At 43.4% G+C, this 23,838-nt stretch overlaps 1 pseudogene; it reads left to right on the top strand.

Moving 5' to 3' along the window:
* The first annotated feature begins 854 nt into the window (after positions 1–854).
* On the top strand, positions 855–22,012 carry LOC121445797 (annotated as a pseudogene).
* The last annotated feature ends 1,826 nt before the right edge of the window (positions 22,013–23,838 follow it).

Genomic DNA, 23,838 nt, shown 5'->3' with positions numbered 1-23,838 from the left:
AGCAGTTTTCCATTTGTGCCTGAAGTTCCTTACTTGTATATAAGCCCTGGATGCTCACGTCTTCCTAGTTTTTGTGTCTGCTCTAGAGAAGGAATAAAACCCAAGGCGGCTGTTTTTTCTTGGTAAAGGCAGAACTTGGAATATCTCCTGAAATCAGAGAGTCCCTAGTGGTCATTAGTAGATGACTAACGCAGCTAACATGAGGACCCAGGGTCTGCAGTGGGGAATTCGATTTGCCACTCAGTCTAAAATGAAGGAAACAGAGCTTCTGGCTTTTCAATGTGAGCAGACTGGGGAGCAGCAAGTGTATTTTCACCCAAACATTGTTTTGCAATGCCTTGGGGTCTTATGTGGACAGTGCTCTGGGCTCATGGAAAGTCAAGACTGTAGTGTTATTTAATTTAGTACTTGAGAACCCCCTGGGATGTAGGATGAGAAAAGCCACGTCCTCTCCTTTCCTCTCCACTTCTTTGTTTCTTCCCGCCTGTGTCCACTAGGATTGCTGGCAAGGGTAGAGGAGAAACAACGGAAAGTGAGCCTTTTGCTGTCAAATATTGATTTCGATTGCAGAAGAGAGCTTCTCCGGAGCACTGTGCATAAGCACATCTTTGCAATTACTTTTAGTTCCGCTTCCCAATACCTTCCTAGTGGACCAAATTCTCTAAAAGGCTAGAGACCAGCTATTATGCCAAACTATTATGTCTCTTTTTCAGACTTTTCACCCAAAATTGAGGGAAAGGAATGGATTGTCCCCTGCTCCTTTGATGAAACTAGCATACAGCCCTGGAACATGGGCTGCTTTGGAAGGCCTGTACAGAGCTGGCCCCAAAGCCTTTCCTAAAGTCCTTTAAAGAATGGCGACGAATGATGGCAAGGGTGAGAGGAAGTATCCGGTAACAGGATACCCCTCACAGAATGCTTTGCTTTCCTCACAGACCACCGGGGGAGTGATGTGGATAGGAGGGAAGAGTGGTGCCTTCCCTTACAGTCCCTTTCTCCCCTGCCCAGGAAGCTTTTCCTCCCATGTGCCTTTTGGCCGTGCCTAGGGAAGTCCCCTAACTCTATTAAGCAAGGCAAGCCTTTGACATAGATTGGGTGTGTGAGCAGTAAGCCCCATGACTGGCCCTCCATTGAGTTATGTATCCACTGAGAGGTCAGGAGGTGAAGAGCAGGATTATGTTGTTTCCTTTTTGTCCCCTAAGGGGGACAATATTGGAGGACGATATTGGTCTCTAGTCGATTCTGATATCTGGCTTTTGCTCCATCTAGAAAGTCCAGAGCTTCCACACTGTTCAAGTCAGGAGGAAGCAGCAGCTCAGGGAGAAAGCAGCAGCCCTGAAGAACTCAGCTCAAGTAAAGGTGGGGAGTCAGGAGGACAATGGAAAAGATCAGGAAGAAGAGAAGCTCAATACTGCCTCCATCAGGACCGGCAAATGCAAGGAAAAGAAAAGGAACCATTGCCAAGTTGATGAAAACCAAGAAGACCTGGACGTGCCTAATAAAGTCCCCAGACAAGGTACTAATTCCACCCAGGGAGAAAGGAGCTTAATGCAGATGACTGGGCTCACTGACATATGTAGTTTCCCTCGGTTTTTTTTTTTGTGGGGGGCGGGGGATCCTCTGGCTCTGAGTTTGTGACCTAGCTCTGGCACTCACCAGCTGTTAAATCCAGGGGTTGCTGTGAGGTTTCTCACAGAATGTGAGTGTGCGGGGTAGCCGCCACACAGAAAAGTGATAATTAGCATCCGTAGTCAAGACAATCGGGGGTAGGGTACCGCATCAAGTAACACCATCCATGCTTTCCATCATGTCACTTTCTTCCAGGCCAACCATTTCCTGCCCTCATCCCTGGTCTGGGAATGTAGGATGGGGAAAGGTGTGGTCATGTCTCACTTAGTTGTGTTCTGAGAAGCAGGCCTCCCCTATCTTTCCAAGATTAAGTGTGAGCTTTGAAGACCTGGCTCACTCCATGGAGTTGCCACTGCTGCTAATGAATTTGAATGCTCGCCAGGAGCTCTAGCCTTGGCCTTCTGTCTATGGAGACTGCTCAAACACCCCCTGGAAGTCCACTTTAGGGAATGCCTGGCAATTGCTCAGGCAGCCACAAAATTAAACTCTGGGGGAAGTTTGAAAACTTCTTTTTTTTTTTCACTCAGAAGTACTTGTTTGTAAAACCAAGTTGATGCAGCTCTGACTTTGCTGTTGTTCTAAATCACAGATCACCCTGCTGATGAGGGGGCCAAACCTGATCTCAGTATTCCACTTACATCCCTTGATGCGACTGACCTTGAATGCTCACTGTGTATGAGGTATGTGACGTGGGTCATCACTTAACTGCTTGCTAGTTCCTTCTCTTTGGTGGCTGGGCCTTTCCCTCTAGTAACTCTTGAGTTAGTTAGTATGTAAAAATCATGGCCCAGATGAGATGGAAATCACATTGTCACGAGAACCGCTGGTGTCCCCAGCTTACAAATGGTGATCTTTACATCCTTAAGTCATGATTTCAAAAGATCTGGGGGAGTGGCAAAGCAACAAAGGTCAAAAACTGATGGGCCCCAAGTGGAGCATGTTTATTTGGTCCTCATTAGATCTGATGTTGTTATGTATGACTGTACAGTGGGCATACACTTGCCAGCTGGTCATGATCCCACGAACTTATCCCAGCCTGTCTCACATTATTGCTCGAGCCTTCGAGGTATTTGAACTTGTGACCCTGATCTAAACTACTACATTAAGGACTTAAGGGTTAATATCAATGCCATAAGCATTTTCTTGGAACCAAAGAGAAGCCTACCATTGGTGTGTATTTTATGCTGTCTAAAGAACAGTACATATGATTCTTGGTCAAGCATTTTCCTTCCAACTAGTATGTTATCTATACTTCCTCAGGGCTCTAAAGAGCAGATTATCCATATGCCACACTTCAAGGACAACTAGAAAGATTCTGTGATTGTGGTCTGTTCACCACCTTGAAATGTAATAGTTTATTTCATTTCATAGCTGTGGTGTAGTAGCTGAGAGAAAGGGCTCTGAAGCCACTGTTGGGATCCTAGCTCTTCCACCTACAGACTCTGTCCTAGAGCAAGTGACATTTTCTGCCACTCTTTTTTCTTTAGTAAAGTAGGAAAACAGGGCAGTGAACTCCAGAGCTGTGATGACTGATTAAGAAAAACTATTCAGTGCCTAGAGTAGTGTCTGGAATACAGGGAGTTACTCAAAAAATTAACAGTTTTTTTCTTCTTACCCAGAGGGTCTTTCATGTTAGAGCCATAGACCTCGAGGAAGCTCTTTGTGTATATTCAAATAGATCCATGAATTCATTGAAGTAATAAGCAAAAGTGTGTGTGTGTGTGTGTGTGGTGTGTGTGTGTGTGTGGGTTGTGCATATTTCTAAGAGGAAAGCACATAGCATTCCTTTAGATTCTCAAATGAGGTGACTTTCTCCAAAAGTATTAAGAAAGAACTGAGACACTTGAACAAATGTTTGCCTGTCCTTTGCGAGCTTATTCCTCTCCTATTGGTCATATGAGTTTATATTCTGAATGACTTTTCTTAATCATCTGATTAAGAATTAACTATTACCTAAAACACAGACTTTTCTTAGAGAAAATATACTTGGGTCTAGGGGAGTAGCTCAGTGGGAGAGGACTTGGCTACCATTCATGAGGTTCTGGATTTAATAATCAGTATCACAACAATAATAGTAAAATAATAATACACAAAAAAAATCTGTTGTAGCAAGATTTGTTCATAAGCATAGACAGGTCTTAGCCAGTCATCAAACTAAGCTGCAAAACACACTGTCAGGAGTCCGCTTAGGTGGTGTAGACAAGAGTGTGCTGAACAGTAGAAGTGGATCCTTACACCGCTTCATCCCGCCCCTCACAACAGAGTGGCAAGTGCATCATGCTAAACCAAGGTAGGAGACAGCAAAACCTGCTTTCAAGCCGAGAAGGGGCTCGGTACCTACTGAATCAGTGGCTCTAAAGCCCATGATAGGCACTGTGAAGTAGATTTAATTTAGCTTCCTCAGAAAGAGCAGGTCTTTGTTCTGCTTAACCCTCCTTAACACTCCTGCCAAAACCGGGCGACCCACAATCAAACATACAGACTCATCCTGTTTGTGTTTTCCCTGTGGAATAAAAATCCTGAGGTTGAAATTCTTTTGTTCGTCTTCCTTTTCTTTTCCTCTTTCATCTTCTTTGTCCTAACCACAAGGGACTTTGTAGAAGAGTTAGGAATTTGGTTTAAGAAATAAACACACGGAGGATAAGCACCCCGTCTAGTTCACACCCCCTAAGCTTAAAAGCCACTGTGTCCCTCTTTCTGACCCCTTGTTCCGTCTTTGCCCAGAGTAGCTAGCTGTTATGTAGGCTACTAAATTATAGCTAGACTCTCGCTGTCTTATGGTGTAAGGAACCTGGCTAGCCTAGAGGACTTTTTGATTAGAAGCTCTTAACACTTCAGCGGTTGGGAAGAAACATGCAGCTTCCCTTCCAACAGGCTCTGTCTGGAAGTTCCACATCAGATGCCGACGGAATTTCTTTAGTGTGGATGCCCTCACCTGTGTTTTTCTAGGCTTCAAAAGTTCCTTTTCCCACTTGTAGCCATTGGTAGTTTTGTCACGATTGTTGGTGGGTTTTGTTTTGGCCCTGGTGTGTCTTTGGAGGAGAGGCTTTGTATTTGGCTACTTTTCTCGTTGCTCTGACTAAATATTTGACCAGAGCAATTTCAGGGAGGAAGTATTTATTCTGGCTTTCCTTTGGCGGGTTGGTGCTCTCATGGTGAGGCAGGCCTAACAGCAGGTGGGCAAAGTGTGGTTGTAAGATCAGGAGCCCTGCCTCTAGCTCACATTGAGTTCCCAATATACAGGAAACAGGCCCTAAGGAGTGTCATTGCTTAGCTCACTGGCTCCTTTTCAGTCAAGATCCCAGCCCAGGCCATGCATGGCACTTCCCACAGTTCAGATGGGTCTTTCCACCTCAGACTAACCTAGACAATCTCTCACAAGTGTCCTGGAGGGTTCTCTCTTTGTGAATCTAGATCCATCAGGTTGGCAATTGGTATTAACCATCACGGGTCTAAAATCACAGGTAGTTTCAAGATGCTTGGGTGTGAATTAGACATTTGTACTACCTGTTCAAGATTCTAGACTGAAATCTAAGCCCTGGTGGAGAAAAGGGAGACAAAGCATGAATTTATACATTTTGATTCGAGAGAGGAAATAGATTGGGTTGTAAGTTTCACAGGGGAAAGGGTGGAAAGTGTGACTGGAAGCCAGGGGTAGCAGCCAGCACACACTGCAATCCCAGCACTTGGGATGTCGATGTAGGAAGGTGAAGAGTTCAAGGTGATTTTTGGCTACATAGTGAGTTCAAGGCCATGCTGGGCTACAGGAGGCCCTATTTTTCTAAAAAGTGGGAAGAGTAATTGGAGAGTACATAATGAAACCCTTTTCTGTCTTTAAGTCAACACTGCTGAATTGGAAGGACTCCATTAAGGGAAGTCTGCCCCAATGACCCCCACATCTCAGAATCCTGCCCTGCAATCATTAGGGGCATGAAATTCCCCTTGAGGTTTATCTGGCATGCATCACTGTAGCCATTGGGGCTCATCTCTGGGCTTCTGTAAAACAATACCTTTGCGATAATTCTGTATTCTGAGATATGAAATGAGACTGTTTGCTATCTGAACTAGTTCTCTGGTGGCATAGTGACCAGCCACCATGCCATCTGGCGATGAGCAAAAGGGTCAGTTTTATATATAATCTTGTTATAGCTCCCTAAGTCACTGGGTATTAAGGTAGTTTTCCTTTCCTTTCCTTCTCTTTCCCTCCTGCTTCTTTTTCTCTCTTTGCTGTAACCTGACAGCAAAAGAACACAGTGCAAGGCTGTCACTGGTGGGGAAAGATAGCTCTTTCCAGATAAGCCAGACGTTTTATCTGGACTGACATCTAAGGGAAGGGATTTTTTTCTTACTATTGTTTACCACATCGCTCTGATAATGTGAAATGCTTTCTTGTGAGACAAGCCAGCCCTGCTCTGATTTAAAGCTGTCTCTCTGAAGTGTTTTCAAAACCCTTATCTTAAGTGAAAAAAGGACAGACAGACGTCCCAGTATATACCTCTCTCTCTTCGTAGGTAAGATGCTTTGTGTGTCTCTCTCTGCAGAGCAGAGGGGAGGAGGGAGAGTGACAGAAAGGGAAGGAGGAAAGCGTTTGTGGAAGTGCACTTGGGCGGGCAGATGTCGGCTGAGTGGCTGGAATGCAGTTGAATATAAGGACACATGTAGTCCTAGCTGTCTTGTAGACCGAAAGAGGAAGATTAGTTGTGGAGTCAGATGTGATTATACATCCCAAGCTTTCTGTCTACCAGCTAACTCTGTAATCTTGGGCATGTTATCTCGTCTGCTTGCATTTTAATTTCCTCAGCAGTAAAATAGTTTATCATAATTGCCACTTATTGATATATAAAGTTAATTTTAATGAAAAATAGTGTTGCACACAACCATAAATACAGCAGGATAAATATATTTATGGTCTTAAAAGAGCAGTAGTCTCAATCATCAAGCTCTCAAGAAAAAATAGTTTTGTATATTAGCAGTAGATAGAATTTATCAATTATCCTCATATGTATAATCAATAATATCTAAAAGTATTCAGATATCATGAGTATGCCTATAATACCAATACTCAGAAGTTTGAAGCAGGTGAATTAGGAGTCACAGGCCAGCCTGAGCTACAGAGTGAGAACCCGCCCCTGAGAAACAGCAAGGGTGAGGAATCGAGGGGAGGCAGCACATATTTCTAATCCCAGCGAGCAAGAAACTGAGGCAAGAGGCTTGCCAGTGCTCTTAGGCCAATGGTGCTATAGAACAAGACCTTATCTTAAAAAAAAAAAAAAACAAACAATGAAGAATGGGTAGTGGTGGTGTGCACCTTTAATCCCAGCACTGGGAAGGCATGCAATATAAAAGTAACTACTGTAACCTCCAAGCTACACTCTTGAGTTCTAGTTTGTTCCTTCTTATAAGTTCGCCATGCGTATTTGCAGCTGTAAAGGGTATACTCTGATTTGTCCTAAATTGTAAAACTTAGATTGAATTTTAGTATATTTCTTCAGTCTGGTTTCTTCTTTTAAAGTCCGTATCAACATGTAAGTGGTTTGTTCATTTTCATTAGCACACGGCGTCTCGTTGTGTGAGTGTACCACAGTCTCCTCGTTCTATTCTAGATGGGTACTTAGCTGGGCTGGCTCTAGTTTAGAAATATCATGGATGGCCACCGCTTTTGCGTGTGCCAGTGTTTGCCTGGTTTTCTACTAGGTTATTGGTTTTCCCTACTGCTTTGGGTGTGTTTTTCTTACAAGTTCTAGGTATATTTTAGATACAAGCTTTTTCTTACCTGGGCATGGCAAGCACTCTCCCCTTGCCCTTTTAATTATGCTTTTAGATGAACTTAAAAATTCTTAATCTTAGTGCAGTTGAAATTAGTGATCTTCTCACTTATAGTTAGTGTTTCTTTGAGTTTTCTCTACTTCCATCTCTGTTTCATCAAGATGTTCTCCGATTTTACGTTCTGGAAGTTGTTTTTTCTTTTCAGATTTATTTTTTTTTCACATCACCTGGAATTGATTTTTGTGTGTGGTATAAAAGATGGCCCACTTTCATGTCTCTGTCCAGATAGGGGCTCTAGCCTTTATACAGATTGTTTGTGCTTTCAAACCCTCCTGTGGCCCTGTTTGCAAATGTCACATTTGTCATAAGTCAAGAATCCATGCCTGGTTCTATTCCTGAGCTTTCTATTCTGTTCCATGGATCTATTTTTCCTTGTGCTGGTACATACTGTTTTAACCATCGTAGCTTTATAATAAGTTCTGATGCTTGGTAAAGCAAGCCCTCCCACATCCTTGTTCTTCAGATGTGTCTTGGCTCTCAGCCTTTTGCATATCCTTATTGCATTTAGAAAGATGCTTGCCAAGTTTTTCCTCAAACAAATCAACCAAATAAAATAACTCATTGGGATGTATTGAGGTGCAGCAAATGTTTACAGTTCTTTTCTAATTGATTTTTTGAGACTATCATTTCTGAGTCCTGTGTTTACATTATTTTCAGCTCTCCCTTTCCCCCTCCAACTCCTCCTGTGTCTCCTTCCTCCTTCTCAAATCATTGACCTCTTCTATTGACCTCTAATTAAATATGTGTGATACCATATACCACAAGGCTCACAACCTCTTGCTCTAAATTGAACACTCGTGGGAAGTCAAAAGAAGCTGGCCAAGATTTGTCTCATCTTGCTCAATGTAAAAGCCACTTGCTCCTCCTCCTCCTCTTCTTCTTCTTCATTTCTTTCTTTATTTATTTATTTAATTTTTTTTTTTGAGACAGGGTTTCTCTGTGTAACAGCTCTTTCTGTCCTGGAACTTGTTCTATAGACCAGGCTGGCCTCGAACTCACAGAGATCCGCCTTCCTCTGCCTTCTGAGTGCAGGGATTAAAGGTGTGTACCACCATCATCCGGCTGAGCCCCAGTTAATAGTCACCACCAGCTGTCCCCTAACTCTTGGTCCTGCTTCAGATGAACCTCTCTTTACACAAAATAAATCTATGCATCTCTGAATGTGTAGAATACTTTTTTATTAAGGGTCCCCAGTTTCCCCAGATTGATTTAAAAACATCCTCCTGCCGGGTATTGGTGGTGCACGCCTTTAATCCCAGCACTAGGGAAACAGAGGCAGGCAGATCTCTGTGAGTTCGAGGCCAGTCTGGTCTATAAGAGTTAGTTCCAGGACAGGCTCCAAAGCTACAGAGAAACCCTGTCTCAAAAAACAAAAAACAAAACAAAAAATCCTCCCTTCTGAAAGCAATAAGATCTATTAGGAATATGGTACATATAAACATACTTTTATTTGTAAGAATGTAAGTAGATATATGCACATATTTTACATGTCTATTGATAGGAGTAAATGCGTTAGCATATTACTTACTACTGCTAGGAAAATTATCTATCCACACAAGAGGCAGGCGCATGTTTGTTACAGATGTAAGAACCTTCAGGCACCAAATGTCACTTAAATGAAGGAAAAATTAAAGGTTAGCAAACGAATTGAGTTTTTCCCCCATTGTAATATGGTATACATGGTCTATGTGTGTGTATGCATGTGGCTATCTCTCCGTACGTATTTGTGTGCTTACAGTATACTCTGGTAAACAGGTTGGCCAAATACTTTCTTAATAATGGAATCTGTTCAGACACTCTGAGCACTAATCTGAATTTTTCTTAGACCAGACAGGAAAAGGCTAATGTTACAAAATAATTTGGTTATGCCCTAAATATGAAGCTCTGCATCTTTCTACATATAGTTCAGGAATGAAAAGGAAAATGCTGGCGATAAGACACACAGAGTGCCCTCCCTCAGGTTTGGATAAAGAGTTCTGTGAACACTTAACCATGAATGCCCCTATCTTTTATTTTGAAATCTCATTAAAATTTCTTCTATTTCATTTGCTAAATTTCAGATTATTCTATGAGCCAGTCACAACAACTTGTGGGCATACCTTTTGCATGAAGTGTCTTGAGAGATGCCTAGATCATAACGCGAAGTGTCCACTGTGCAAAGATTCTCTTTTCCAGGTAAACCGCTCTTTCTTCCTCGGTTGTGTTAACTTATTTTTTACTAACTCAGTGCTCAACTGGGTCCTAAGCCACTGTACTGTGCTTGGCCAAAATACCTCCCCCCATCCCTCCCCCCCCCCCCCCCCCGCTTACCATCTGTTTATTTCTGCTGTCTCCTAAACATCCTTTCTCTCTCCACAAAGTCCTTCAGGAAAATGAGGCAACATCTAGCTTTTCAATAACTCTCAGTAATGAAGTTCATTTGTGTTAGAAGCAAAAGCATGAACTAGACGATAAACAGAAATCTTGGTTCTGGTACCTTTGTGGCACTGCATAAACAATAATCTTGAGTGAATTTTGCTTCCACTATCCTTGAACTAGATAGCTCTGACTTCGGCATACAGTGATGTTTACTTATGCTTAAAGAGGTCAGCTGCTGTAGGCCCCAGCCACCACCTGCTCAGAGAACCATCTCAGATGTCAATGTGATCTTTCGACAACTCCTCGGGAGCCACCGCTCTTATCAGCAGATACTTGTCAAGCTTTGAGGACTTGAGAGTCATCAAAATTAACGATGCAAGCGTATATCTTCATGTGGGCCTTATGGGCTTTCCTATAGCAAAAGAAAGAGATGTATGTTGCTTTCCTTCCTTCAGAGACTCGAGGATCTCAGCTTACAAACAGTATTACTGTTGCTTTCCCCTTATCATCCCTGAAAAGAGGCCGCAGGAGCTGGGTTATCTCTAGAGAATGGCAACGCAGGCTGGTAGTTCCAGGATTTGGGAAGCTGAGACAGTGGCATTGTGAGTTCAATGTCTACCTGAGTCACCCAGGATAGACCTTGTCTCATGAAGAAAAGTGATTATTTATAAGTTCTTTTTTTTACAAATATTTATTTATTTATTTATTATGTATACAATAGTCTGTCTGTGTGTATGTCTGCAGGCCAGAAGAGGGCACCAGATCTCAGTTCAGATGGTTGTGAGCCACCATGTGGTTGCTGGGAATTGAACTCAGGACCTTTGGAAGAGCAGGCAATGCTCTTTACCACTGAGCCATTTCTCCAAACCCCCCTATTTATAGGTTCTTATAGGCCCACAGAAGTGCATGCTGAGCCTCTCTTACCTCTGACATTGACAAAAAGGAGCTAGAGCGAAGCCATCGTCCAGGGTAGCCTTGAGAAGGAGAATGGGAAACCGCTAATGGAATAGCTTCACTTAGATAAAGACGTGGGATTCACAACCTGATTGTAGATAAGATTCTCATGGTTCTTCTATTTAAATGAGATATCCATGCTGAGTTAGTTAACACCATAAAGTTCACACCAACAGAAGGAGAAACATCTACCATATGCTCAGCCTCTAGAGAAAAGCGCTGTTACCATTTTAGGGTGTCCGCTTCCTGGAGTTTTGTTTTAGCATCAGCAGAGGAATCACTTTCCCACGTAGACTGCCTACCTCTTGAGGCACTGCTTTCCCCTAAAACCTGGGACTGGACATTATGGATTTTTGCCTGTTGCCATGCAATGGCCGTACTTGATAAGGCATCCAGAAGGCAGAAGCCGTGGGATCTCAGACTCAGAGGCTCGAAGATATTCTCATCTAGCTCTGTATTCATCCAGGGGCATACTTCCACCACTTAACAGAGTGATACATATTCCAGCCATGTTAGTTGTTGAGTAGAGACTCCTGGGGAAGAAACAAAATTAATTGTCTGAAGCCAGCAATTTGGTACTTAGGAGCTCCCTCTGCTGAGTCCCACCACAATCAATTCTCTGCAGATATTAATTTTTTATTTATTATTATTTGAGAATTTCACGAGTGCTGTATTTACTTCCTTTTTCCCTCTCTCCTTCCATCCAATCCTGCCTATGACCCCCCCACTCCCTCTCAATTTTGTGACCTCATATTCTTTAACTAGTGTTTCATATATGTGTGCATATAAATATATAACTACGACTTTCCGAGTCCAGTTAGTGTTGCTCATACGCATGTGCTCTTGGGGCTGATCACTGATATTAAATGACCAATTAACGGCTTTCTCCCTGGGGAAGATGGATCCTTCCCCTCCCAGCAGCCTTTAGTGGCCTGGAGCTCCTCATCTAGGAATAGCTTCATGGGATTTCCTCATTACACAAATAATAGGTTTTCTGGGGATGTCATTTGTTCAAGCCTTGTTTAGAGAATTGTATTTTTGTTCAGATTTTATGGGTACAACTTTCCAGGCATATAGAGAAGGAAGCACACATCCTGGTCCTCTGGCTCTTACCGCCTTTCTGCCCCCTCTTCTGTGATGTCCTGAGTCTTACATGTAGGGATTGTGTTGTAGTTGTTCAATTGGGGATGAGCAGCCCACAGTGGATTGTTATCTACATTTTGACCAGTTGTGACTTTCTGTACTAGTCTTTGTCTGCTACAAAAAGAAGCTTCTTCGGTGAGGGGTGAGAGCTGCACGTCCCTGAAGGATAAGTATTTAGAATACAATTACAAATAGATTGTATTGCTTTAGGAAAGTTGAAATAATAAGTTCTCCTCTAAGGTTTTACTGTTCTATTAGAAGATATTTTACCATTCAATGTTTGGGCCATATTATTAATACATACTGCACTTAGATCTCTGGGTATGCATATGGTAGGGACATTCTAACCTAAGTCTGATTCTGAGTTTCAGTGATACCTAAGATGGTGACATAAACTGGCAATGAGACAACCACCTGTATTTGGCCATTAGTTTTTGTGTGGTTTCTATTTTAACTAAAGTTAAGACATGGAGACTTGGCAATATCTAGGAGCCAGGGATTCGATTGGAGTGGAGGTGGGCAAGGCAACAAAGGGTACATGAACACAGCTGTCTGATTCTCTGGACCCTTTGTGTTTCAGCACTTCCAAGATAGAGTTCGTAAACACAAAAATACAGTTCAGACATGAACCTCTCAAATCCAAAGCTTTATGACATCTGTGAAATTTTTCAAAAGCTTAATGCAACATTTTTTGTTAAAATATTTTTTAATTATAAATGTTCAATTGAATTTTTTTAGGAAAATCATAACTCTAACATCCAAAAGATACATATATTGTGGCTGGATTAGCTTCCAAATCCAAATTACAACACATGCATGATTTGACTACTGTCTGGTCTCCATCAGACTACATCTGGGCTACACTTGATTGTCTGTGTTTTTTTTTTTTCGTGTGGACTGTATATTATCTCATTACTTTGATCCATTTCTAGGGCTTTCAATCAAGAAAGTACAGCAAGAACATAATAATGGAAGAACTAATAGCTAAATTCCTGCCAGAAGAACTCAGGGAACGAAAGCGCCTTCATGAAGAGGAAATGGAAGAACTTTCTAAGTATGTTTAATGCATGTTTCTGGCTTCCGTTTCATGTGTGTCCACTCACAAAAACTGACACATTTCCTAGCAACTTCTGGTTCAATGATGCCATGTCGTTACTAGCTTGACATGGCCATGAGGAGAATATTTGCATCATGGAAGTCAACAAATGCTACAAATTGTCCTCCCCCCCCCCGCATCCCTCTCAGAAGCAGTTGTTAAACATTTACCAGTATGTCTCCTAAGAAGCTCAGCGGCAAAGCACAGAGGCACCTGATGCGTCTCAGCACTAGGAAGTACGTGCTATGGGCTGGACTGAGTTAACGGGCAGCTTAATCAGCAGACCTCATGAGACAGCTAGGAGATGCCTTCAAGTCCTTAAGCGGGTGATGGCTGGGTAAACAGTGGTGTGAAGCCACACCTGGGGTTAAGGCCCAGTTCTATCAGGGAGTGTGTTTCGTGGTCGTGGACATGCCATTCAACCTTTCTGGGATTCAGTTCCCTTGCCAGTGACTTGAAGCTGATAGCTCTTGTATTGTAGGCTTATTCTGAAGACCCGAATGAGTTGCTGCACAGCAAGCACTTATTAAGGCAATAGTGCCTATACTCGCTGTGTATTTTCTCTGCTGCACAGTATGAGAGGGGAAGGCTCGGAATGGAGACATAATTGGATCTTCCGGGGCTCTGAGTGCCATGCACTTAGCAAAAAAGCAGGAAATAACAGCTAAGTCCTGCACCTCTGGCTGCTGCCCTCTACCCGGCCCTCCCTAAGAGTTCTGACAGCGTTCTGCTGGAAAACAGCTTCCTGAGGGAAAAATCACGGCTGTTTTTATGCCCTCTGGGAAGAGATCACTTTCGAACTGGGCGTCCCATTTGTCTGGATGTGCCTTCACTTCACATGTTTTTCTCAGAGACTAAATTTTTTTTTATATTGAAACCACTCTGCACAGTTTTATCTCATTTCTGATCCTTCACTTAGTCTTTAACCCAGTGGTTCTCAACCTTCCTAACGCTGTGACCTTCTAATACAGTTCCTCATAACATGGGAGTCCCAACCATAAAAATATTTTCGTTGCTACTTCATAACTGCAATTTTGCTGCTGTTATAAATCATAATGCAAATACCTGCTATGCAGAGTATCTGATATGCAACCACTGTGAAAGGGCTATTTGACCCCCAAAGGGGTCATGACCCACAGGTTGAGAATGGTTGTTTTAACCTCTCTGAGTCCTTTTCTCAACTATCATGCAAAGTTGTCCTAATAAATAGTGGTACATACTGAGGGGCTTTCTGTTTAAAGGCATCTCAGACTGGACCCCTTTTAGGATTTATACAGATGGTCTTACATTTCTTGGCCCCTTTAGATGTAGTGTCCCTGCACCAGTTTTACTGGATGCTTCAGGGGACTAGGATCTATGAAGAGCTGTCCCAGTTGGGGATTCCCCATAGAGCCATGTGTCTGAATTTTCAAGGATATTTATTGAAAGGCAGATTCCTGCATCGCAATTCCAGAGGGAATGCATCAGTATCTCTGAAGGTGTAATGGTCCAGTCATCTAGACTTAAGGGTCCCCAATTATTCTTATGTCCATGAGCATTTGAGCATCACTGGGCTACATTTGTCTTGGCGGTCTCTTGCTGGCTACTCCTCCTAGCTGGGTCTGCTCTCAATGGTCTCTGAGAGACGTGGCAAACTTGAGATGCTTGTAAGGACTTTGCGGTACTGCCCATCTGCAAAGCTGGGTGCATTTATAACATCAGTGCTCTTCTTCATATCTCAAACAAAATGCCTGAAGTGGTCCAAATGAGAGAGAGGGAGGGAGAAAGGGAGGGAAGAAAGGTAGGAGCAGCATAGTACTATGCTATTAGTATTATAATACATCATTATGTATTATATTATGTATTAGTATACTGTATTACTGTATTAGTATTATAATACAGTATTATGGTAATCGAGATCTAATCAACAAACTTAGAATGTGTGCAATGCCAGCTTAGGCTTTCAGACTTGGATCATGGAAATTGCCTTACAGAATCAAGTGCACTTCAATGTTTCCCTATCCGCCATTAAACTTTGATGACTCCTTGTCTTACTCCAAGGAAACATACTGTGACATTGACCAACCTGTCGGTTCTCTGCTCCATTGGTTTAAGATCCATTTCATCTTCTCTTCCCGACAGCTTAACTAAGAATGTGCCTATTTTCGTTTGCACCATGGCCTATCCCACTGTCCCTTGTCCCCTGCATATCTTTGAGCCTTGTTATCGCCTGATGATTCGGAGATGTATTGAGACAGGCACAAAACAGTTTGGCATGTGCCTTGGAGATCCTGTCAGAGGGTAAGTGAGGAGACCTAGGGAACAGGGAAGTTAGGTATAAGGGTGATGGAGGAAGGTCATTGGTTAAATAAATAGAAACTGCTTGGCCCTCATTGGTTAGAAGATAGGTGGGAGGAGTAAACAGAACAGAACGCTGGGAGGAAGAGGAAGTGAGCTCAGACTCCAGAGCTCTCCTCTCGGGAGCAGACGCCTCAGAGAGACGCCATGCTCCCAGCTCCCAGGCAGACGCACCCGATGAAGCTCCGACCCAGGATGGACATAGGCTAGAATCTTCCCAGTAAGCGCACCTAGGGGCGCTACACAGATGATTAGAAATGGGCTAAATTAATATGTGAGAATTAGCCTAGAAGAGGCTAGATAGAAATGGGCCAAGCAGTGATTAAATGAATACAGTTTGTGTGTTGTTATTTTGGACATAAGCTAGCCAGGCAGCCGGGGTGCTGGGGACACAGCCCCACCACCCTTATTTCAACATAAGGGGATTTCTCTTTTACTTCGGAGGGCTTCGTGTGGTGGGATCAACCAAGTTCGTGAGGTTAGCCAGCTCAGAGCACCCAAACATCTGTGAGGATCACGTTCCCTCTGATACCTACTTTATAGTATGAGTTCTATTTTAAGTAACCCCAGAGGTAATCTTTCATTAAGCAGGTTCCATACATTGCAAAACTTGTCTTGTAGGCTAGGGCTGTAGCTCAGCTTGCCTGTCAGTCACAAAGCCTGGGAATCGATCCTCCGCAGTACATAAACCTGGAGTGCTGCACACCCACAATCCCAATAGTAGTGAGTTGGAGACAAGATAAAACAAAGTTTAAGGTCACCCATGACTACATGCGAAGTCCAGGGACAGCCCACAATACATGAGAGCCTGTCTCAAAAACAAGTGAAACCCAGAAACACACAAACAAAATTGTTTTGTAAAGAGTGTTAGCCCTAGAGCTAAGTTACCCACTTTAATATTTGAGTGCTGGCCTTGGAGTTACCTTTGATGTTGGGAAAATCATTTAGCCTTTCTGTCTCCAGTTTCTTTGTATGTTAAGTGGGCATGATGGTATGCCTACCTAGCTGGTCTTGCTTATTGGGAGAGCTGATGGGCTCCAAGCATTACACAAGGTTCCTATCCAAATAAGTCCATTGGGGATACTGTAATATAATGTTGTGTAGCAAGTAATTTATAAGCAATAGGGTTTTTTTGAGCCAGGGTTTCATACTGTAACCTAAGGTGACCTGGAACTCACTGTATAGCCCAGACTTGCCTCAAACTCATGGCAATTCTGCTTCAGCCTCCCCTACATTAGGATTCCAGGTGTGAGCCACCACAGGCAATAGACATTTATGCCTACAGTTATCAAGGCTGTGATGCCTACAGCCAATGTGCCAGCATCTGATAACAGTAATGTTTTCTTTTTCTGAATCCAGAGTCTAGGTAGGTGTCTTAGTTAGGGTTTCTGTTGCTGTGCAGAGACACCATGACCATGGCAACCCTTCTAAAGGAAAACATTTAACTGGGGTGGCTCACTTACAGTTCAGAGGTTCAGTCCGTTATGGTCATGAAAGAACATGACAGCAAACAGGCAGACCTCTTGGTCAGAAGGCAATAGGAAGTGGACTCAGACACTGGGTAATATCCTCAGCATAGGAGACCTCAAAGCCCACCTCCACATTGCCACACTTCCTTCACCAAGGCCATACCTACTCCAACAAAGCCACACTTCCCAATAGTGCCATTCCATATGAGCTTAAAAGGGCCATCATTGCGTTCAGACTACCACAGAAGTTATTCTACCATTGAACTATATCCTAAGCCTATTTTATTTCATTTAAGACCAGGTAGGACTAAGTTGCCTAAGCCAACCTCAAATTTGTGGTTCACCTGCCAACAGCCTCTTTTGTGGCTAGGACTATCATTATATGCTCTCATGTCCAGGATGTGGATAACATCTTGGTAGAAAGGCAAGGAGGAAGGGAGAGAAGGGAAGCCCAACCCTCCTCTTGCTAAAGAACACACTTTTGCAGTAATTAATCCACTCATGTGGGCAATGCCTTCAAGGCCTGATCACTTCTTAAAGGCAGGACCAGTGTTAAAATGGCAATTCAATTTCAACACCAGCTTTTGAGAAGGACAAACATTGAAACCAAAGCACTGCACATAGTGTGCAATCAACAAATGAGAGTCAGTTTACCATTCTGTTCAGATCTTTTCTCCTCACAGGTGCTGTCTGATGGATAGGTACAGTTGTAGATCAGCGCAGAGAAGTCCTCTAGCAAACAGCCCAGGGTGCTAGGCATGGTGATCTAGGCCAAGGACGGCAGAACTCATCAACAATCCACTCTCTTGACTTGATTCTCAATAACCAGCTTTGCAGAATACGGCTGCATGCTAGAAATCAGAAATGTCCAATTCTTTGCTGATGGCCGATCGGTGGTTGACAGCATAGGCAAGAGGCGCTTCAAGGTGCTCAATCAGGGCCAGCGGGATGGCTACAACACAGCTGATATTGAATACATTGAAGATCAAAAGGTAAGGGCAGCCAGGATCAAGAAACCTAAAAGTCAAATTATTATTGTAGCTTGGTATACAAAGATGATTGTGAAGAGGTTTCTCAGAATTGGACTGGGGCCTTGGGATTTCTCACCAAATTGGTCCTAGATGAATGCTACTGGGCAGCTGCCCACCTGCATCCAAAGCCCTCTCTCCCCCTTTCTCTCCCTCTGGGGGCTCGGTGTAGAATGGGGTACACATAAGCATTTTAACTACGGCTTGATTTATATTTTCCAGTGCATTTTTTGAGATTATTGTAGATTGCAATAGAAATTCATTTTTAAAATGTCCAACCTGCCTAAGAACTGTGTTCCTACCTCAGAGTCATTCAGCGTCCCCAAAAGTAAAAGCAAAATGTCATATACCCTGAGCTAAGGGGTAGAGGAAGAGGTCAGTAATCCTATGCTCATTTGTATAAATTAGGTTGTAGATTGATGCATGGTGAATGGATAAATTCATTTGGCCTTGAGGATGTGCTGAGGCACAGATACAGCCGTATCTCCCTTCCCAGTGAGTAGGGAAGAAAAGGACATAAAGATGGAAGGGGCAGAGGCATAAAGCAGCCCAGTGAACTTTACTCATATGCCATCACCTGGGCTAGCTCAAGCTTCCCGCTGTTGTTTCTCTGCCTGTTGTTTCGGGCATTTTTCTCGGTTAAACCTTTCGTCTTCCTGCTTTCTATGCCATATTCGTACCCAGTCCAGCACCTGGCTGCTGGGTGTTCCACATTTGACCGAGGAGAGAGCCAGAAGGGGAAAGGAAAGGCAGGTCAGAATCTCAAAAGAGAGTCGGGTGTCCGAAAACAACTCTGAGGTGGGTGGAGAAGGCAGAGACTGCTTCACTTGCATTTTGATATTTGCAGGTTGAGGGAGAAGACCGTGCTGAACTCATGGGGCTGCATAACTGTGTGTATGAGCAAGCCTCCTCGTGGTTTCATTCGCTCAAAACATCGCTCAAGAATCGGATACTAAATCACTTTGGTCCAATGCCAGAGAAAGATGAAGATCCCCAGGTATAAAAGTATATCTGTTCAGAACAGGTTGCCCCACCAGGTGGGACATTCCAGGCTTTGTAACTAGATGGGTGTGGGGTTGGCATCCAATATAGTCTTGTGTGGCTAAGTAGTGAGCATCACAGGTAGGACCAAAAGGATCCCCAGTCAGAATTGGCTTTATAAAGGTAAGTAGTAGGAACTTGGAACTAAGACAAATATTGAGACATAGGTGAGGTGAGAGGAAGGGAGCAGCGACACTACCGACAGGAGAGCCTTCGATGGGAGTCCAGACCCACAGCCATGGTAATATTAGGTGACAGGGACAAATGTAACAGCCAGGGAGTAAGAGAGATGAAAACTAAGGTTGCACCTCTAGCTGGCTTGATGTCCCCTTTTCCAGTTCTGCAAGAGCTAGGAGGTAGGATCACCTATGCTACAAGAGTCCAGCTGCAGAATCCTTCATAGCCGGCCCATCAATGTGTAACCCTGCGAGTCTAGACTCTTGCCATTGTTCCTAGGTTGAGCAGGTCCTGAGAAAGGTGGTCCCCAGGACATAGTTCATTAGGTTCTACTGGATTGCTCTTCTTCCTTGAGGCCTGGGTCTCTACAAGCTCAGGCTGCAGATCCAGAGTACACTAGGAATGTGGGGAGAATTCGGTTTTCCCACAATTTGCCTGCCTTGTTTTTCAATCAGGCAGTGTTTGTGGGGACTTCCAGTTTGGAGAAGAGACGGACTAAGCTGTACTATTCTCTTAATGCTGCCTTTCCCTATATGCTAAGCTGGCTGCCCCCACACTGCTGGAACCTCTCTGATTTCTTTTCTAACGTATGCTCCCTGATTCTATTACCATAGAAAAATCTGATTATATATATATATATATATATATATATATATATATATATACATACATACTCTGACTTTTCTGACAGTGTGGCTTTGGGTAAATATCTTTCCCCTTTCTCAACTTTTCTCTAAAATCAGAGGGGATCATTAAGAGTCTGAAGTTCCTCCTCTTCCTTCATTCTGAGACCTCAAAACACATATCTGCTCCCTAATGGGCTGAACTGGCTTGCTTCCTGCAGCCCACAGAGTGGCTCTTCTCCCTCCGTATAATGGCATCCCTCGCATGTTCTAAAGAGAGCAAGGGCAGCAAGTGCTTTCTGGTGACCCAGCTCTTGGCTATGGTGATTTAAGAAGTCAGCGTAACTTGGAACAAGGTCATGTTCGAGCTTAATGTTCCTCTTCACCTGCTGAGGAACATTCTCTGCCAGTCAGGCAAAAGATACAGAATAACAGTGCTAAGCACATCTTCCACAGGAGAAAGCACAGGTGCCTCGGTGTGATTCATAAGGCCATAATGACATGGCAAGTCCGAATCATTTCCTTTCTTATTAGTTTTGTTATCATGTTGCCTTGGTGGTGGCGGCGACAGCAAAAACGCATCCAGTTTGCTGTATCTAATCCTGCAACCCCAAGCAATTCCACGAATAAGAATTTTGCGCCTCGGTGGGAGGTTTCTTAGAAACAGCAATGGTATTAACATCAACTTAAGTCTCTGCCTGGTGATCCTGGGAAAGAAAGCTCAGAATAGCAATCTGGTATCCAAAAGTGATTGTAAGAAAATAGATTGCACACTACAGTGAGGTACACACACACACACACACACACACAAAGACAGAGACAGAGGAGATGGGGGTGTCCCAATGCTTTCAGGGACATTCAGGGAGAAACCCACACAGCATTTTGGAGTAAAATAACTTCATATGGAGGGAGCGAGACCAGCAAGCGCTTCTCTACGAGCCGAAAGCTGACTCGTTCTGAAAGTTGTGGGAAGAAAACTCATTTGAGGCTTAGTAATAAATGTCTAAGATGTGTGCTCAGGAAGCTGATAACAAAGAACATGTCGGTGAAGGATTGGTAAGGGATGAGACATGTCTTTATTGGAGAAAACCCCGAAGGTTAACAGGAATGTATTTCCTAATTGAAATGTTTGCTTGCTATTCTTTGAAACTGGAAATCATAGCTCTTGGTTTCAGGGGAGAAGGTAGCTATGGTTCTGTTTGGGACATGGTATATTTAGACTACAGCCGTCCACCAAAGTAAGAAAATAATGGGTGTGAAACCATCATGCCAAGCCCAAAGAGCCCTAGGATTAAAGGCCTGAATTTTAAATGGATAAGTCCAAAGGGTCTTCGGAGTGAAAGAGAGAAAATAGTTGGTACTCCAGAGCTTGTAAAACCACGCTGCTTAGGAAGCACAGAGTATGTGGTAAGATGCTGGTTTGCTTGGTTTAACAAGTACTAAAAGAGACTGCAGCTCCAATGAGGGAGAAGGCCCCAGTCCTGGAGGACTAAGACAGTTCTATTTCAAGAGAGCATCCAGGACCCAGGCTCTTTTATCACAGGGCTGTGCCATCTCTAGAAAGTTCTTTTTTCCTGACTAAAGAAGACTGGTCATCACCATGTCTTCAGTCTTGCTAGAGAAAGGGGAGAGGATGTAGAGATGCCTCAGAGGTTAAGAGCACGGGCTGTTCTTCTTGATGACCCAGGTTTAATTCCTAGTACCCACACAGGGGCTCACAGCCACCAGCCCAAGGGAATCAGGTGCCTTCTTCCAGCCTCTGTGGTGCACAGACAGACATGCAGACAAAACCCCATACACATAAAATAACAAAAGTTTAAAAAAAGAAAATGAAAAGAAAAGGAAAGAAATATGGAGACAAAGGTAGTCAGAGGCCGCATGCTCTTTTCCCAGAGCACGACCCAGAACTTACCACTTCTCCTTAGCCACAGTTTTGTCTATGGCCTCACCTAGCCACCAGGGAGACCAGGAAACAATAGTGTCCCGTAGCAGCTGCCACCATGTTGCTGTGGGCTCAGCTGAAATGAACGAAGAGCAAATGAAGTGATGAAAGCTCTCAGCAGTCTCGGCCACACACCTAAGTGGGCCCATGTGGGGTGTTTACTTTATGCGTGGGGACTTGTGTGTGTGGACTGCACGGTAGCAGGATCGATGAACTGTGTTTCTCTGTTGCAGGTTAATCCGAACGGTCCAGCCTGGTGCTGGTGGACATTAGCCGTTCTTCCCCTGGAAACCAGAGCTCAGCTCCCCTTCCTAGCAATGAAGTCCCTAAAGGATAGACTGAATGGTATTCGGCGAATCCTGGCCTTTATAGCCAGAAACCAAAATTAGGGGGAGCAGACTGGGAAGGAGGCATTTCCACCCTATCCACTGCCCTGGGGTGATGTTCTTGTATCAGATATCTAGTTGTAATAACACGTTAACAGAAGAGAGTATTTTTGAGAGATGTTGCTATGCGTTTTGACCACACATAAGTTGAGTAGGAAGACAGAAAGGATGTGACATGTTTGACTTTCTGTCTTCAGATGCTTTTTGACACTAACAGCCAGAGGTGTGGAAGAGGCCAGTAAAAGTCGCTGTTTAGCGTCAGTTTTTCTAAAAGTTTGTTTGTCGTAGCTGAGTGACTGTGTGGTTAGAATGGGAAGCGGATGCAGGCGTCACTGTATTCTTTCACTGACTTGAGGTCTCATTTCAAATGGTTCAGGTTTTATAGAGCATTGTGTAAAATAATGTTCATACTTCTTTCTGTTTTAATAATTTATTTTTTGCACTACTGTATCCTTTTTCTACATGTACGTTTGTAACTATTTAAGTTTACCTTACTGAGAAGTCCATTGCTTTATTTATTGAAGTGGTTGACTGTATGTAGGGGATTAACAGTACTAAACATGTGTGAGGTTCTTTCTTTACATTTTGCTGAAGTAACCGTAGTTCTTAGACTATTTTTATATAGTTCTTGTCTATTCTAGTGGACTAAGTTTCAAAGAATTTTAGAAGGATTCTGAGTGCTGCCTGGATGTATAGAGGTGTGGGGCCATCCCCTGGGGCATGGAGAACATACCAGGGACCACACGTCCAAAGAAAAAGGCGTCTTTCTCCTCTATAGTCAGTAGCCCCTCAGCTAAGGGTTTAAGTATTTTCCAATTATCTGTCCAGCTTCCTTGTAAATAAAACATTCCTGTATCATGGTTGAGTCAAGCAGATCACCTACCCACTGTTTCATCACTAGCGCTGTCATGGAAGAAGGCAAGACTTTTTGTTACCTTATCATCCAATGGCTAATATGTTTGATGAATTTTTTTTTATCTTTTTAAATTTTTTTACGTTTAAGCTTTTTAAATTTTCATTAAGTGGTTTACCAAGAAGAGCTTAAAAGGAGCTGAGGAGATGGCTGAGGGGGTAAAGGCACTTTGTTGCCAAGTCTGATAAACTGAGTTCAGTCCCTGGAATGTACATGGAAAACACACACACACACTCACACAAGTACACATGCATGCACGCACACATGCATGCACTAGCTAAAAGGACATTGAGCCTATAATTAGTGATCCTAGAGAAGCTAAATAAGAAGGAGAACCCAAAGAAAAACATATAGGCAGTCTCCTGAATATTAACCTTCATCAGGCGATAAAAGGAGACAGAGACAGAGATCCACATTGGAGCACCGGACAGAAATCTCAAGGTCCAAATCAGGAGCAGAAGGAGACGGAGCACGAGCAAGGAACTCAGGACCACAAGGGGTGCACCCACACACTAAGACAATGGGGATGTTCTATCGGGAACTCACCAAGGCCAGCTGGCCTGGGTCTGAAAAAGCATGGGATAAAAATGATTTTTTTTAAAAAAATAATAGCTTAGGGAAGGATGGGAGGGTGTGTAGAGGGAGTGGGAGGAGGGGAGTGGGAATTTAGATTGATATTTTTTGAAGTAATAAAACAATGCAAAAAAGAATAGCTTAAACCTGGCGGTAGTAGCATCCACCTTTAATCCCAGCACTCACAAGGCAGAGTCAGGCAGATCTCTGTGAGTTTGAGGCCAATCTGGTCTACAGAGCAAGTTCCAGGACAGCCAGGGTTGTTACACAGAGAAATCCTGTCTCAGGGAGGGGGAGAATAGTTTAAAGGCGAAGCCAAATCATGAAGCAGTTTTATAGCACC

Source organism: Microtus oregoni, unplaced genomic scaffold (genome assembly GCF_018167655.1).
Source record: "Microtus oregoni isolate MIOR12 unplaced genomic scaffold, Mior012 000701F_ref0000096, whole genome shotgun sequence".
NCBI lineage: Eukaryota > Metazoa > Chordata > Mammalia > Rodentia > Cricetidae > Microtus > Microtus oregoni.
This window is presented reverse-complemented; position numbering and strand designations above follow the sequence as displayed.